This window comes from Raphanus sativus, chromosome 1, assembly GCF_000801105.2.
Source record: "Raphanus sativus cultivar WK10039 chromosome 1, ASM80110v3, whole genome shotgun sequence".
Lineage (NCBI taxonomy): Eukaryota > Viridiplantae > Streptophyta > Magnoliopsida > Brassicales > Brassicaceae > Raphanus > Raphanus sativus.
The window spans coordinates 18,538,770-18,556,321 of NC_079511.1; the positions used below are offsets into that span (position 1 = coordinate 18,538,770).

Below are 17,552 nucleotides of genomic sequence, written 5' to 3' on the forward strand. Positions count from 1 at the left end.
GATCTATACTCTAAATCCTATTATGACATGCTCATTTCTTCAGTATCTACGGAACCGGCAGTGTCTCTTAGAGCTTGGGTATTAGATTTGGGAGCAACGCATCATGTTTCTCATACTAAGAATCTTTTTGTAGAGTATTGTGCATTAGACCAAATATATGTCACCTTACCCAATGGTTACACAGTTCATATAGAGGGTATAGGTTTCATTCAATTAACTGATGCTATCTTTATACACAATGTTCTTTACATACCTGAGTTTAAATTCAATTTGATCAGTGTGAGTGTTTTGACTAAAACTTTGAACTCTAAAGTTAGTTTTACTTCTGATCGTTGGTTTATTCAGGAACTTACACGGGAATTGATGATTGGTCAAGGTAGTCAAGTTGGAAATTTGTATGTCATGGATTTCAATGAAATAATCAGTCTGTTCGCTTACAAGGTAGTAGGTGATTTTCCCGTACTCATGCACGGGTATAAATATTTATAAATTAAATATACTATAATAATTAATTGGTATTTACTTTTAATTTTATATTAATTTATAATTTTATGCATAATTTATTATAATAATTTTATATTACTTTAATCAGACATATAATTTTAGATATTTTATATGTTGTCAATTTTATTGTTTTTACAGTCGATTTAGGTATTATTTTCATATATTGGTTTACATTTATTTTTTTAATTCAATTAAAATATTTTAATTCTAAATATATTAAAATTTTGATTAATTTTCTTATTTGTGTTTAGGTTGGTTGGTTTGTTGTCTTATATATATTTTAGGATGATTATTTATAAATTAAGATATATTATGCTTAAAATGAAATAAAATAAAAACTAAAGTGTCAGATTTCAAATCAAATAAATTAATATAACGATGATATTATGAAGTCTCATGCCTACATATATAAATTTTACAAAAGAACTAAATTGTAACAGTTGATTAATATTTTATTTTCATTTGTTAATATCTTTTGAATCATCCTTTAACTTATATTTATAAAATTAATTATTACCATAATATTATATATTTTTATTGTAGTTTAATCTATGCTATTAGATATAAGTTGGATTAGTCGAGTTACTCATGTTGTGAGTATATTAAGTGGCATATGCTTTTTCAAATTCAACTGAAATATAATTATTTTTACTATAGTTAAGTCATATCAAATTATTTTTATTTATCGTTTAATGTGCATATATTTTCATATATTTATCAATGATCAATAGGAAGTTACATTCATAAGTAACTCATATATTTTTTGGAAGCTCATCAATACATATCAATATCTACAGTAATTAAAATATTTTATAAATTTTAAATAATTTTATGCGTTAGATTTATTGAATGGTAAACTGAAATTTATTATAAATAATCTTAAAAATCTGAATTAAAAATTTCTTTCGTATTTTGATTGTGGTTATGTTAATTTCACAAACATAAAACATAAAATTTAAAATGAATTTTATATTAAGAAAACATATAATTTTAATAATGATAAAATATAATATATCTACCTTGTTAAAGTATATCATTTTATTTTAATTTAAAATATTTTGTAATTATTTGATCAAGATGTTTACTGTTAAATAATGTTTTTCATTTTCTAATATCTCTTAAAAATAAACAGTGAAAAAATTGTGATTGTATTTGAGAGTTATATAATATAAGTAAAATATATATTATAGATATTTTTTGCTGTAACTGAAAGATATTATATTCAAATAAATATATGGAAATAAATAAAACATTTCAATAAATCTAATTATAAACTATTTTTAGTCAATTAAACATATATTTTTATGTTACTTGATTATTTTATGTAGTCATCTAAAAAAGACATAGATATATAAAAATATTTCTATTACTTTGAATTTGTTGTTTAAAATTATGTTTTAAAATAAATAATATTTATTTTTCTAATATCAAGATTATCTATGTGAAATTTTCTCTTATGTAATCACATTATATAAAAATATATATTTTCATCTAAGAAAATATAGATATAAATAAAATATTCTATTACTTCAAAAGTATATTTTATGTTATTTTAAAATGGAATATTACTATTTTGTGAACTTTCCTTTTTAATGAAATCATATTATATAGACATATATTTTCGTTTTTATATTTGCTTTTAAACTTTATAATTTTTTCCTTTTTATTATATATGTTATTTGGAAAATTTTAAAAAGGAAACTAAATAAAATGTCAATAAAAATATTTAACAGTAATAATTTTTATTCGTTAAGGGTATCCGTGTAATCAACCATCGTGAGAGTTAACGTGAACGCGACACATAGGAAACTGACTTCTCAAATAATATTATAGAGATGTCTACCACTTGTTCCTTTCCACCAGTTTGTTCTAGTTTTAAAATTGATTTGTAAACTTGGCATAATATATTGGGTCATCCATCTGATTCGAAATTTGATGTTCTTTCTGATGTGTTGTGTTTCAAAGCTTTACGAAATGAAAAACAGAATTCTCATATTTGTCATATATGTCATCTTGCAAAGCAGAAATATCTACCTTTTAAATCCAGAAATAATATTTGTGCTTCGAATTTTGAACTTGTTCACATTGCCACATGGGGTCCTTTCTCTGTTCCTACTATTGATGGTTATAGATATTTCTTAACTATAGTTGATGATCATAGGAGGACAACTTGGATATATTTGATGAAAAACATATCAGATGTCTTACATGTGTTTCCGGATTTTATTGCCATGGTTGAGAATCAATACAAACTGAACATTCAATATGTTAGATCGAATAATGCACATGAATTGAAATTTGCAAATTTGTTTCTTGAAAAAGGCATAGTTGCATATCATTCTTGTCCTGAAATACCCCAACAAAACTATGTGGTAGAGAGAAAGCATCGGCATATATTGAATGTAGCTAGGGCTCTCTTGTTTCAATCCAATGTTCCACTAGAGTTTTGGGGTGATTGTGTGTTGACGGCTGTCTTCCTAATCAATAGACTTCCCACCCCTGTATTAGAAAACAAGTCTCCCTTTGAAAAGCTCACTGGTAAAGTCCCTGACTATCATTCCTTAAAGAGTTTTGGATGTTTGTGTTACTGTTCGACTTTACCTAAAGGTAGAAATAAGTTTGAACCTAGGGTTCGTGCTTGCATTTTCTTGGGGTATCCGTCGGGGTATATGGGGTATAAGCTATTAGATATAGAGACACACGCCGTTCCATTTCGAGACATGTCTTTTTTCATGAGGATATTTTTCCTTTAGCATCGTCTACCATCAAAGACATGACTAAAGATTTCTTTCCTCATTTTCATTCACCTGCAAACCCCGATGAAATTCGCTCTGGAACAACATCTTCTGATGTGCATTCTCATAATGATGCATCATCATCTGAGGCTTTGGTTCCTTTCGAGTCAAAGTCTACAGACAAAAGAAAATTCCAAAACACCTGCAGGACTTTCATTGTTATAATACTACCTCCACTATACATTTTCCTATGTCAAACTATGTTTCTTATTCCCTATTATCTGAGCCTTTTCGTGCCTTCATTAATACTATCACCAAAGACTTTGTTCCTAGAACATATTCAGAGGCCAAGGGTCATAAATTTTGGACTGATTTGATGGGATTGGAGATTGGAGCGATGACAAGAACTCATACTTGGAGTATTACGACTTTACCACCTAACAAGAAAGCGATTGGTTGCAAATGGGTGAACACAATCAAGTACAAAGCTGACGGCACAGTTGAGAGACCAAAATCAAGGCTTGTTGCGAAAGGGTTTACGCAACAAGAAGGGTTAGATTACGAGGAAACTTTCTCTCATGTTGCTAAGCATACCTCAGTGCGTATGCTTCTTCTGTTAGCTGCAAAGATGAATTGGTCTGTTCATCAGTTAGATATATCTAACGCTTTCTTGAATGGTGATCTCACGGAGGAGATTTATATGAAGATACCACCTGGTTATGAAGATCTTACTAGTGAAGTACTTCCCAAGAATGCGGTATGTAAACTACACAAGTCGATATATGGGTTAAAGCAAGCATCGAGACTATGATTTCTGAAACTGTCTTCTACATTGACGGGTATGGGCTTCTCTAAATCTCATCCTGATCATACTCTATTCATGAGATATAAGGAAGGCATCATTATGGGAGTACTAGTATATGTGGATGAGAATTTGGTGGTGAGCAACAGTGATGTCATGACCAGAAGATTTATTGAAGGGTTGCAGAATCATTTTAAACTTCGAGACCTTGGTCCAGCCAAATAATTTCTTGGCCTAGAGATTGCAAGATCTTCGAACGGCATTTCTGTGTGCCAACGGAAGTACATTCTAGAGTTACTTGATACGACATGATTTCTTGGTTGTAAACCAGCTTCTACACCGATGGATTCGAGTATCAAGCTATCTGCTGAAGGAGGTGTTCCTCTTCAAGACTCATCTTCCTACAGAAAGTTGATTGGCCGATTGATGTATCTTTCATACTACACCGCCTGATATCTCTTATGCAGTCAATACTTTGTGCCAATTCTCTCATGCTCCTACAGATATTCATCTCAATGCAGCACATCGTGTTCTTAGATATCTGAAGGGCACAGTTGGCCAAGGATTGTTTTACCCAGCAGACAACAAGTTTGATTACGTGGGTTCTCTGATGCGAATTGGGCAGCTTGTAAAGACACTAGAAGATCAGTTTGTGGTATCTGTATGTTCGTTGGTGACTCTCTCGTATCATGGCGTTCTATGAAGCAAGACACGGTCTCTTGTAACACAGCTGAAGCAGAGTTTCGTGCGATGGGGTTGGCTACAAAGGAGATGATTTGGTTGGCTCGGTTACTTCTGGAGTTTCGGGTTTATTTCACACCTCCTGCTTATCTCTATTGCGATATTACTTCTGCGATCTATATTTCCAACAACTCTGTTTTTCAGGAGAGAACAAAGTGGATTGAGTTGGATTGCTACAAAACACGTGAGGCTATTGAGAATGGTTTTCTCAAGACGATGTATGTGAAAACAGGTAACCAACTGGCTGATACTCTGACGAAGGCTTTACATCCAGCTCCTTTTCGAGACCTCATTGGCAAGATGGGAATGAAGAACATCTTCATATCTCCATCTTGAGGGGGGCTTTTAGTATAGTTCGGTTAAGGGCTCTAGAATGTTCGGGTTATTATCTTTTAACTATAATGTAAACCAGTTGGTTATTCTTGGTTTAGCTTTGTTATGATTGTATATATTTTTGGTCGTAACAAACTTCGTCGTTAATGAGAAATCTGAGTTTACATCGAGAACACTGAAAATGTTGAATAATCTCGCATGGCTTGAAAACAATCACTTTACTAAAGTTATATGAAAAAAAATTGAAAGCAATGCTGATAAAGAGTAGAATCTGCCATCAGCGGCCGATAGTTGTACCTTACACTGGTTTTTCCTAACTTTAGCATCTCCAACGTTGCTTCTGACCTGAATCTCTGTCCCTTGATCGTCATCTAAGGCCGAGTCAACTCTGGATGTCGCCCTCAGGGTCGTTGAAGAATTGATCAGTGACACCCAGTGGAAATTCTAAGCTCACCACCGAGTTTCAAGTTTCTGGCTTCCCAGAACCTGAGAAGTCTCACCTCAACTGTTGAAGTACACCAGCCCGGCCAGCCTTCAAATCAGCGAGTAGGATATATGAGAGCCATTCTAGCAAAATAAAAGTTTCTAGCGTTATTAGGATTTCTGATCATGATGTTTACAGGATGAAGTGTGAGTGGGTTGAAGAGTTAAGAAACGACACAATCGAAGCTTCACACGGAGATTCTTCGCGGTCTATCTCACTCAATAGCCTGAAACTCTGTTGTTGGGGTAGATCGCCAGAGATCGAAGCACAACATGAAGCCTAAATTTTTGTGTCGCCTTCTATGGAGAAGATAGTAGGCTCTTTCTATCGGAGCTGGGATATCGACTACAAAATAAACAAAGACTCGATTAATCAGAAACTCCATTGTTGATGGCGACTGAACCCTAAACTCGTTGTGAAGCTAGGAAGACGATACACACTTGGTAGCTTTTGGAGTCAAAATCTGTGTAATCATAAAGCCCAAATAGGAAGTCCAAAATATTAACCACAACCTTTAATGAAACGATACGTTTTGGGAGAAGCGGACACATGTCGTAAGCACAGGACTCGACTTTCTGATCTGGCTCTGACATGGCAGCCTTGCAGGAGAAAAAACCTACTTTTATAATAATAGATATTATCTGTAAGACTGTTATAGAAATAAATGAACTTAATTCTTGGATAAGATATCTTTAGAGCATGATTAAAAATTAACATCATCTTTTTATTTCGTTTTGCAGTTGGATAGCGATGAATTTTGAAAAGTTTTAAGTTTCCCTGTAAGAATTTATGAAGCTGGAACATAACCACCAGACAATGTTAAAGTGATTATCCAACATTCAAACATGAATTATGTCTATAAGGTTGCTGATATATTAGGAAATGAAGACTTTTCTCAGATAGAGAACTCTCACACTGGAAGCATTATGAAGCTGGCTAGAGGACTAGCGTTCAGTTTTCATGGGATCTGTTCCATTGTTTCATGCAATGAACGATATTAACGAAAGGAAAAGATCTTTGGTTTACATTCTCTGATCAACCTATGAGGTTTTCAATGCGAGAATTTTATCTGACAACAGGGTTAGCTTGTGAAGAAGATAAAATAGAAACATAGCCGTTGTTCCAAAGAGTTAAGAAACCTTATAGCTGGATGCTAAGCAAGGGGTACAAGTACACAGTGAGAAGCATGTATGATCTGTTTGAGATGAAAGCTCGAGGAATGAAAAGACTAGAAAGATTTTCTCTTGGAATAGCAATAATCACAGAAGGGGTAACTATTGCAGAAAACACAAGATCTTTAATCCAGAAGACCATGTTGATGGCTTATATCTAAGATAGGTTTTCCAAGATGGTTTGGGGTAAAACTGCTTATCAAGTCTTGTCAAATAGTGTTAAAATGTTGAGTGAAAGTCTGGACATGAGGTAGTTATGAAGTGAGAGGTTTTGTGCTCGCCATAAATTTGTGGGCAATGTCATCAGTGCGTGTGCTTGGTAAATCTTTGGAAAAACCATGCGAGACAACCTTTTTTCAGATCCGTTGTGTTGAAGTTTCTGAGGTGAAGAAGATAAATAATGTGAGTTTTTATAAAAACTTATAAGTTTATTCGTATTGTTTTGAAAATGTTTGAAAAGTAGAATTCTAGAGACTCCGTGAAAAAGAACACAAATCGGTGATGAAGTGCTTTATAAGAAAATAGAAATGTAGTTCAACAAGGATACAAAATGAAGAAAAGCGACTGGAAGCAAGGATTTGTGGATTTTCTTGATGCAACAGATGACGTAGGTCAACAACACAGGAGAAAAGACAAATATGTAGAGCATGGGGAAGATGTGGAAAATGGAGAAGCTGAAGAGCGAGAAAAGTTGAAGCACGAAGGAAAGTTGAAGAACGTAAGAAAGCTGAAAAACGAAAGAAATCTGAAGAGCGTAAGAAAGCTGAAGAACGAAAAGAAAGCTGAAGAACATAAGAAAGATGAAGAGAAAAGAAAATTTGAAGATCATTCTATATGTAACAGTGAGAAACTTGATAAGCTAATCCAAATGGTTCATAATCTGGGTAAGCGAGTAGAGGTGATCGAGAATGTTTTAGGGGTTAAAGTAAGCAAACAACTTTAGCAACTATTTATAAAATTTCAGATGTTATTTTTTTTAGCCATTTCATATGATTTTATGAAGGTACCTGAAATTTCATCAAATAAAAAAGATTATGAGAACGGAGCTAATTCCGGTGATAGAAGAAGTGTACCAGATGATGGAAATGAAGAATATATATTTGATCAAGAAGCAATATCCGGTAATAGAAGAAGTGCACTAGATGATGTAAATGAAGAAGAGATATGTGATGAAGAAAAAATATGTGATGAAAAAGCAGTTTCTGATACACAGCTTATAACAGAAGAGAATATTATTTGACAAAAATGAGTATACACAGAAAATAACTCAAGACAAAGACACAGTAAAAATTGAACGAGAAAGTTGTATGAAACAAAAGTCGCAGATATAAATTGAAAATAGAATATAAAGGTTTATAATTTTTTTTATTTCTTAGGCTTGACAAATTTAATTTCTTTTTTTCTGGTAGGTTACTTCGTCTACTCCAACATTCACTACTCCAAACTTTGATTCAAAGGTACATATTAACATATTTTATAACACCTTGTAAAATTTAATGTATAAAACTTAATCATCTAGTTTCAAAATAATTTGTTTGCAGGATACATCGCTAACTCCAACATTCAGAACTCCTAAGTTTGATCTTCTTTCCCAAGAAAGTCGTCATAGTGTAAAGGTTGCAGATGAGGTATTTTATAAAGCCTTAATTATAAACTAGTTCATAATTGCTAAGGTCTCTTAAAACAATTTCATAAAACGATTTGCATGAATCAGGTTCTTTTGAGAGATGATTGTGAGAAGTCTGTTTGTCAACCTATAATGAAAAATAAAAAGAGATTGGCCAACACGACAGCTAGGTTTGTTTTAATAAACTTTCAGAATACTTGTTTTATTTAATAAACATATAACTCTTGGTAAATAACTATTTTATTTGGGGTGTATAGTTAAATAATGATGATGAGCCTCCACTTAAAAAGAAAAATAAAGGTGATGCAGATAAATGTTGTACTAAAAAAAGTGAGGGAGATCAAATACCATTCATTTATACACAACCACCATTTACAGGAGCAATAAAGAAACATCCAATAGATCGAGATAATGGCCTTTTCCGACCCCAAATAAATCCAAATAAATCATAAGTGCAAAATCATACCTGAACTAAGTATTTGTTTAAATTTAGGTTGACAATCTATTTTCCCATGAGAACTATTATATATCTTCGCCAAACTTTAATCTAGTGTTAGATTTCCATGAGATGAAAGTTGTAAATTTATTTCTCCCCAAACTGAAAATAGCAAACTTATTTCTCCACAAATGGATACTTCAAAATTTAATTATCCATAAACCACGGTTTTAACCGGTATAGTGTTGACCGAACCATTTTAACCAATTGATATTAATTAAACCAAACAAATCTAAATTTAAATAAAACTCGAACAAAAAATAATCCGACACAGCTTATTTTTTTTTTTAGTGAATTTCACTTTAGGGCACATTTTTCATTTTTTTGACATGATAAAGCACATGTTGTTGGAGGAGCACATTTTGGTGGGACCAACATATTGTTTGGACAATTATATCTTTATTAAAATGGGAATTAGAGCTAGTGAGTTTCTTTTGAGTTATATTTTTTGATCAATGTTTTGAAACATTACACTTTGTATGTTTATAGACAAAATATATTGTTTGTTACATTAAATTACAAAAACAAAATCTTTATAGTTCAACATCCACTTTCGATATATATTTTTTATATTTATATAAAAATGCATGGACATGGACGATAGAAGTGTGGACACAAATGAAAAATGTGTAAAATAAAAAGATATAGATGTGGATGGTATAATTTAAAAAATGAGTTATGAACGTTGTTATTACAGAAATTGAGTCATAGATGGTATCAAAGAACATAAAATTGAGTTATAGATGGATGGGGATGGTATAATTGTTTTATTTATTATATTCATATCCATGTACATATACTTTTTATTTTAATTTTCAATTAAATTTTGCCAATGTTTTGTAGATGTGGATATATAAATTACGGATAAGAATTTTTGTGTTGAAGAAAATGTGGATGAAAGAGTTGTGTACATGTAAATTGTATATTTTTCTGAACAGGAATACATGTAAATTGTATAAAAAATCAAATTGCATAGAACCTCAAACATGGATTGATTATATGTTGATCGAATTGCATATGTTTGTTCAAAGGTTAACATATAATCTTGTAATTCAAGAGTGTAGATATATTTAGAACGTTAATCTGAGAAAAATATGGATCTAAATAGAAAAAAATGATTGAAGAAACGTTGGCAGTTAAACATGGATATAAATTGTATCATATAAAATAAGAACTCTATCATGAAAACTATGGATGCTAGAATTGAGTGTTTTTTTTTATATTTTTGGAACAAATAAGATATGGATAGTTATTTATAGATAATGAACGTACAAATAAACAATTGTGGAGCAGAAAAATGTAGATGTTAATAGTTGATTATTATGACTTTAAAATATTTAGCTTCTTATTTTAGTATATATAGATCAGATATGATTGTGGACAAAAAATATGAGTTAAAAGCATTAAACATGCAGATGGTTTCCTGTAGATGGAAAGACGAGAGTTGGTTCAAATAAAAATAGTTATCTAGTGTGATTATTACTTAATTGCTTTGAAAGTTAATGACTATACAGTTAATTTCATTTCATGACGAAGTCAAAGACAGCAAACCAACTCAAAAACAAAACATCAATACTATTAAAAAAGACAATTAGCATAGATATGAACTGTCCAAAATCAATAAAATTGAAAAACACCATTCTACAATCAAAGTAACACTTATAGCATCCACACAAAAAAAAACACTCATAGTTATATTAATCTATTCATCGCCAAACGAAACCACCATAGTCTTGATTCCTCGACCACTTACTTCTTCTCTCAGGTGGACTCGGCGGCGGAGTAGAACGCCTTGTAGACCCACGTGCTCTTGACATTCTTCATAAACTGCTCCCCCTTTGCTCGCCCAGCGCGTGCGACAACCCCACGGCGGCGACGAAGATGCTGTTTAATTATAAATATGAGAAACATCACCAGTTTTCTTCACTTTCGTGGACGGAAGGACATGAGTTTTTTATTAGCTCTGCACGGTTTCAAAAAAAATCATTAATATTTTTAATCAGGCAACCGCATTATAGACAGAGGAAGGTGACATTATTGTAAATTCTCTTTTTTTTGTTTGCTACTATTGCTGTAATCGATCAAGTCTGCTAGACTTTGGCTGTTTGACATCACCTGGTGATTGTTTCAAGTTACCAATTGTGGTTGTTACTTATTAACCATTGGATCTAAATGGGTTAGTGGAAAAATTGTGGAGTCTAAATGGATATCTCTTATACACCTATGTTTAAATGAATCTAAATGGATATGAATTCTAAATGGGTTGGATCTTAAACAGGGTGGGTTTAAATGGGGTGGGTTTTACCATTTTAAAATCCATATATAGAACTGCTAACTTTTGCAAGTTACTGACTATACGTTTACCAGTTTAGTTTATACTAATTTGATTTGATGATTAAGGTGGACACAGCAAAACATTTTCAAACTAAAAAGACAATAGCATAAATCTGAACCGGCCAAGATAATAAAATTGAAAAACATCATACTACAAACGAAGTAACATTTATAGAGCATCGACAAAAAAAAGGAAACATTGATAGATATATTAAGAGTACATTTCACTTTAAGACACATTTTTCACTTTTTGACATGATAAGGCACATGTTGTTAGAGGACCACATGAGAAAGTTACGAAAAAGGACACATTACGTGTTTCTTTTTCATTTAAAGACACATTGTGGGTTTAGGACACTTTATGTGTACGGCTGGTATTTTATGAGACGAAAAATGCCTTTATTTTATTTTGAAGAATTAACTAAAGTGAAACTTAATTAGAATATCTAGTTAGTGTTTGCATATGTACGATTAAATCTGGACAGTTTAAAAAGAATCGATTGAACGGTTGTAAATGAGCATAGTTGTTCTCTTTTTGTCCATACCAATTTTTTTTCTTTTCTTTTTATTAAAAACAAATTTTCATCTCACATATTTTGTAGTGACCTTTAATTTTATATATATGTTTAGAAATAAATAAATATATTTATAAATTAAAACATAATATTTTTTTCTTTTTATTTTGATATTCATATGTATATATAAATTTCATTGTTTTATAAATTTAAAATTCATGAAGTTATTAATGGATAGTGAAATGTGGATGGTGAATTATGGATGAGAATTAGAGGAATAACAACTTTGATTCACCCACGACGCCCTATCCACCAGAAACCTATCCACGATAAATTAATCTATTAACCACTGTCCATAAATCACTCATCCATGAGTCTTATATATGATATGAAAGATTTCAGATATCTTTGAATCAGTGCAAATGTTCTCATACATGGTTCATAAGATCATAAAATCCAAGATATTGCATACTAGAGCTAGCACTTGCGTGTACAAAATCTTGAAACTCAAACATCCAATTGCATAGATTTTTTATAAAAACGTTAACCCAATTATGTTGTCCACAAGTATATTGTCTATAACTATTTTCTCCTCCATCTTCTCTACCATCTTCGTTTTAAATTGCCACTTCCGTTTTAGTCACCACCTCCACTATCTTCTCCACCTCTATTACCACTTTTGTATCCACCATCGAGAACCCATCCACAAACTCTTCTGATCACATCAACAAAACTCTGACCACAAGATCTCCAACCACAACTCTTTTGACCACATAAACAACTTCCACACACATTAACCAAGAGAACCACCGTAACCTCCATACACACCACCGCCTCCATTGTCTCCTCCATCTCCAATATTCATAACTCTTCTGACCACATCAACAATATCCACACACATTGACCAAAAGAGTTACTGTCACCTCCATAACCACACCGTAGATGGAAGATGTGTGGATGAGCAATGCATGGACGGGAGACGCGTGGACATGAGATGCATGGATAGGAGATTCGTGGAACCACTTACACCACCACTGTAACTAACCTCACGTCTTGCACTAGGGTTCAATCTCTCTAACCTCTCATGTCTGAGTTCGATATATGGATCTAGAAGATGTCGGGGGGTAAAGGGTTTTCACGATTTTGTATAAAGTGATGAGATAAGGTTTGGTTATAGTTAGAGAATCTCGATCACATCCACACAACTGGCGGCCACACCAATCACATCCACCTATCCTCTGTCCACAACAGTCATATCCACACTTCACATATTTCCGACACCGACATCTACAGATTCCCAGTCCACAAAATCCACACGAACAGAGTGTACCCCTCACACAGATATGTTAGATGCGGTCATCCATGTTTGAAAGATGACGGTGCCGTCTTCCTCTTCCACTTCACGAGTGCTCGCTGTCGCATCGTTCTTTTCTCACCGGAGCTCGCCACTGAAATTGCCGCGGCACGAAACATACAAGCGAAAAAGAACAGGTGGCTGTAGAGAACACAGAAAGTTGTCTGATCGAGATATTGAGATCAAAAATATGTCAAAAGGGAGAAAGGGGATTATGATTCATTTTCAGATCGAGAAGATGTCAAAAAGGAAAAAGGGACTATGGATTAAGGTTCAGTTTCCCTAATCTCTCATATGGGAGAAGATGTCGAAAAGAAGAAATAGATTATGGTTTGATTTGTGAGACTTTTCTGGATTTCAAAGAGAGAAGATTTTGTTTTAAAAAGAAATAGTTTATTTAGAGATAAGATTAATAGTTTTTCTTGTTAGTTCAGGGTCATATAGGTAAAACATACAGGTAGAAAGTGTGTCAAGTAGCAATGTGTCATTTTAAGATATTGAAAACTCAAATTGTGTCTGTGAGTGTAATTTTCTCAGCACATTTTGGTGGGACCAACATATTGTTTGGACAATTATGTCCTTATTAAAAGGGGAAAGAGCTAGTGAGTTTCTTTTGAGTTATATTTTTTATCAATGTTTTGAAACATTATACTTTGTATGTTTATAGACAAAAGTATATTGTTTATTATATTAAATTACAAAAATAAATTCTTTATATTTCCACATCCACTTTCGATATATATATTTTTATATTTATATAAAAATGCATGGACATGGACGATAGAAGTGTAGACACAAATGAAAAATGTGTAAAAGAAAAAGATATAGATGTGGATGGTGTAATTTAAAAAAAAAAGAGTTATGGACGTTATTATTACAAAAATTGAGTTATAGATGTTGTGTATCAAAGAACATAAAATTGAGTTATAGATGGATGGGGATGGTATAATTTTTTTTCTTTATTATATTCATATCCATGTACATATACTTTTTATTTTAATTCTCAATTAAATTTTGCCAATGTGTTGTAGATGTGGATATATAAATTACGGATAAGAATTTTGTTTGTTGAAGAAAATATGGATGAAAGAGTTGTGTACATGTAAATTGTATATTTTTTTGAACACGAATACATGTATGTTGTATAAAAATTCAAATTTCATAGAACCTCTAACTTGGATTGATTATATGTTGATCGAATTGCATATGTTTGTTCAAAGGTTAACATATCATCTTTTAATTCAAGAGTGTGGATTTAGTTAGAACATTAATCTGAGAAAATATGGATTGTAAACATGTAAATAGAAAAAAAATGATTGAAGAAACGTTGGCAGTTGAACATGGATATAAATTTTATCATATAAAATAGGATTTCTATCATGAAAACTATAGATCCTAGAATTGAGTGTTTTTTTAATATTTTGGAACAAAAAAATGTGGATGGTTATTAATAGACAATGAATGTACAAAAACAAATTGTGGAGCAGAAAAATGTAGTTGTTAATAGTTGATTATTAAGACTTTAAAATATTTAGCCTCTTATTTTAGTATATTTAGACCAGATATGACTGTGGACAAAAATTATGAGCTAAAAGCATTAAACATGCAGATGGTTTCCTATAGATCACGAGCATGTAATTAATTTGTAAAATTTGCATATACGAGAGGGTGCATCCACTTGTAAATTTTGTAAAATTTGCATACACAAGAGGGCTTGTAGTGATAATCAGAAAATATGGGGCAAAACATAGGACCACTATTCATGATAGGAGGTTATAAGGGTGAATTCGTAGAGGTCCAAAAGTTCAGGGACCAAACTTGCAAAAAAACTTAAAGCTGTTGATATCTTGCATATTTTCATGGTTTTAACCATCATTTCTTGTTCATAATGATCATGTAGATTAGGTATTAGGCATCTTTAGGATCCATAGTGTATTCATATGTCTTTATCAGGTGATGGAGTGTCTTATGGATTGACTGGAGATGTTTGGGAACTTTGTGATCCAAATTGGGGTGAAGAATGGAGTTTAGTCAAGCCACACATGAAGTTGGATGAGTCGGACCCGGGTAGAATGACCCGGGATAGCTTACCCGGGCGCAGGCCTCACCATTGGTCGACTCGGGTTGGAGTGCTCGGGATACCTTACCCGGGCGCACGAGCTGGACGTGTCGAGGCCAATCTGACGCGGGTAGAAGGACGCGGGCTGCCCTACCCAGGCGGCATTGCAAGAAGCTGGTCGATTACTGACACGGGTTGGATGACCCGGGTTGTCGACCATGATTCCTACCCGGGTCAAGTCATTTACTTGCTCGAATTTAGACATTTTAAAAGGGTATTTTAGACATTTTAAAAGGGAACCATTAGGTTTTCTGAAGATCAGATTGATACTTTTGTAATCAAAGGAGGAAAACATCTTTTATCTATTGAAGAACACAAACTCTCTCAAGAAAAACATATCTCTTTGGCTTGATTTGTTATTGTTCTTGTGATCTCTCATCTATTTCTCTACATGATTAATCTGAAATCTATCATGGGTTTAAGAGGAATCATGGAGATTAGTGAGTAATCACCTTTTGGATTCATGGGTTAGGGTGATTAAGGGTGATTAGGCTAGTTCTAGGATATTTTAGGTATAGATCATACTTGTTCCTTGCTAGTAGAGTGATCTTAATGCATCATTTGAGTAGGCCACTCAAAGGGTGATCTCTAGGCATTTCTCACCCGACAGGTGTTTGATGAAATGCCTGAGTCAACTTTCATAGGCTTTTAGTGTACTTGCCAAAGACATTTGTTGTTAAAGATGCTAAGATAGCTAATAGACTTGTTAGTAATGATTGCTTGCATGTTATTCAACCAAGACATTTGATGTTTGAGATATGTTAGCAAATGAGCATTCATCTAGACATAGAGCTTGCTTAGAATTGTGTCTAGGCTTAAGGTTGATAGTTTGATTTATCATTTGCATTCCTTAGATCGAAACCTGATCACCCAAGGTCTAAATACCCATGAGTTCTCCTTTCCAATAGCTTAAGAGTATCATTTTACTGTTTTGCATTAGCTTTAATCATTAGTTTAGAATTCATCAAATCACTGGTTGCACTTAGATTAGGCAAATACTTGCATTCTCTCTGATTTTAAATCCCTCAGATCTGGTTCGACAGCATCTTTCACTATACTATCATTTGACTTAGGAGCCTCAAAACTCCTAACATCAAATTGGCACCGTTGCCAAATTCTGAGTTTGATTTGAACATTGAGATTTAGTAATTTCCTTGAGACTAAGTCATTTTTATTTTTGTAATTTACTAATTCTCTTCTTCACTCTTTGTGATTTTCAGGTGTATGAACTTGAGGAGCAAGGGTACATCAAACCTTGTTCCAAGAGCCGCAGACATCAGAGCTTTAGAGAGAGAGTGTTCTAGAAAGAGAAGACAAGAAGAGCAACAGGCTCAACTGCAGACACTGGAAGCTGCAATGGAAGAACAACAAAATCCTCAGAACCCCAATGGAGTCAACAATGTTCCACCACAAGGGCCTCAACAGCAACCAGCTCGCCCCATTGGCACTTATGACTGCCCCAACATCCACGGCCCTAAACTCACCGGTTGTGGCTGCTAACAACTTTGAGATCAAGTCAGGGCTGCTCAACTGCATAGAGAACAACAAGTATCATGGTCTGGCTGTGGAGGATCCATTTGATCACTTGGATAAGTTTGACAGCTACTGTGGTATGTCAAAGACTAATGGTGTGTCGGAGGATGCTTTAAAGCTCAAGCTATTCCCCTTCTCTTTGGGGGATAAGGCACGTCAGTGGGAGAAGTCTCAACCAAGTGACTCCATCACTACTTGGGAAGACTGCAAAAAGGCATTCTTGGAGAAGTTCTTCTCTACCTCAAGAACTGCTAAGTTGAGGAACGAGATCTCCAGCTTCCAACAGAAGAACTTGGAAGGATTCAGTGAAGCTTGGGAGAGATTCAATGGTTACCAAGCTCAGTGCCCACACCATGGTTTTTCAAAGGAGAGCTTGCTGAGCACATTCTACGGAGGTGCTCTTCCTAAGTACAGAGCCAGACTGGATACAGTTAGCAATTGGTTCTTTTTGGGGAGAACTGAGGAAGAAGCAGAGGCTCTGGTTGACAACATGGTTAAGAGTGATGCAGTCTACAGTGGAGACCATGACAGAAGCAGTAGAGGTGATGACAAGCACACAAGGAATGAGATAAAGGCTCTTCAGGAGAAGATTGACACACTCATTGCTGATAAGGCCACACAAGCGCATGTGAACTTTGTTGGTAACCCACAACAGGAGATACCTTCTACTGTCAATGAGGTTGAGGGTTTGGAAGGGCAAGAAGAATTGTGTTTCATCAACAACAATGGTAGCTGGTACAAGAAAGAACCCAACTTTCAGTAAAACAACTACCAACAAAAGCCCTATTCAAATAACCAGCAGA

At 33.6% G+C, this 17,552-nt stretch overlaps 1 non-coding gene across 1 annotated transcript; it reads right to left on the reverse strand.

Moving 5' to 3' along the window:
• Positions 1 to 17,002: 17,002 nt before the first annotated feature.
• Positions 17,003 to 17,109, reverse strand: LOC130497931 (small nucleolar RNA R71). The gene has a single exon (XR_008936976.1). It is a non-coding gene; the product is annotated as a small nucleolar RNA R71 (small nucleolar RNA).
• Between the last annotated feature and the right edge of the window lie 443 nt (positions 17,110 to 17,552).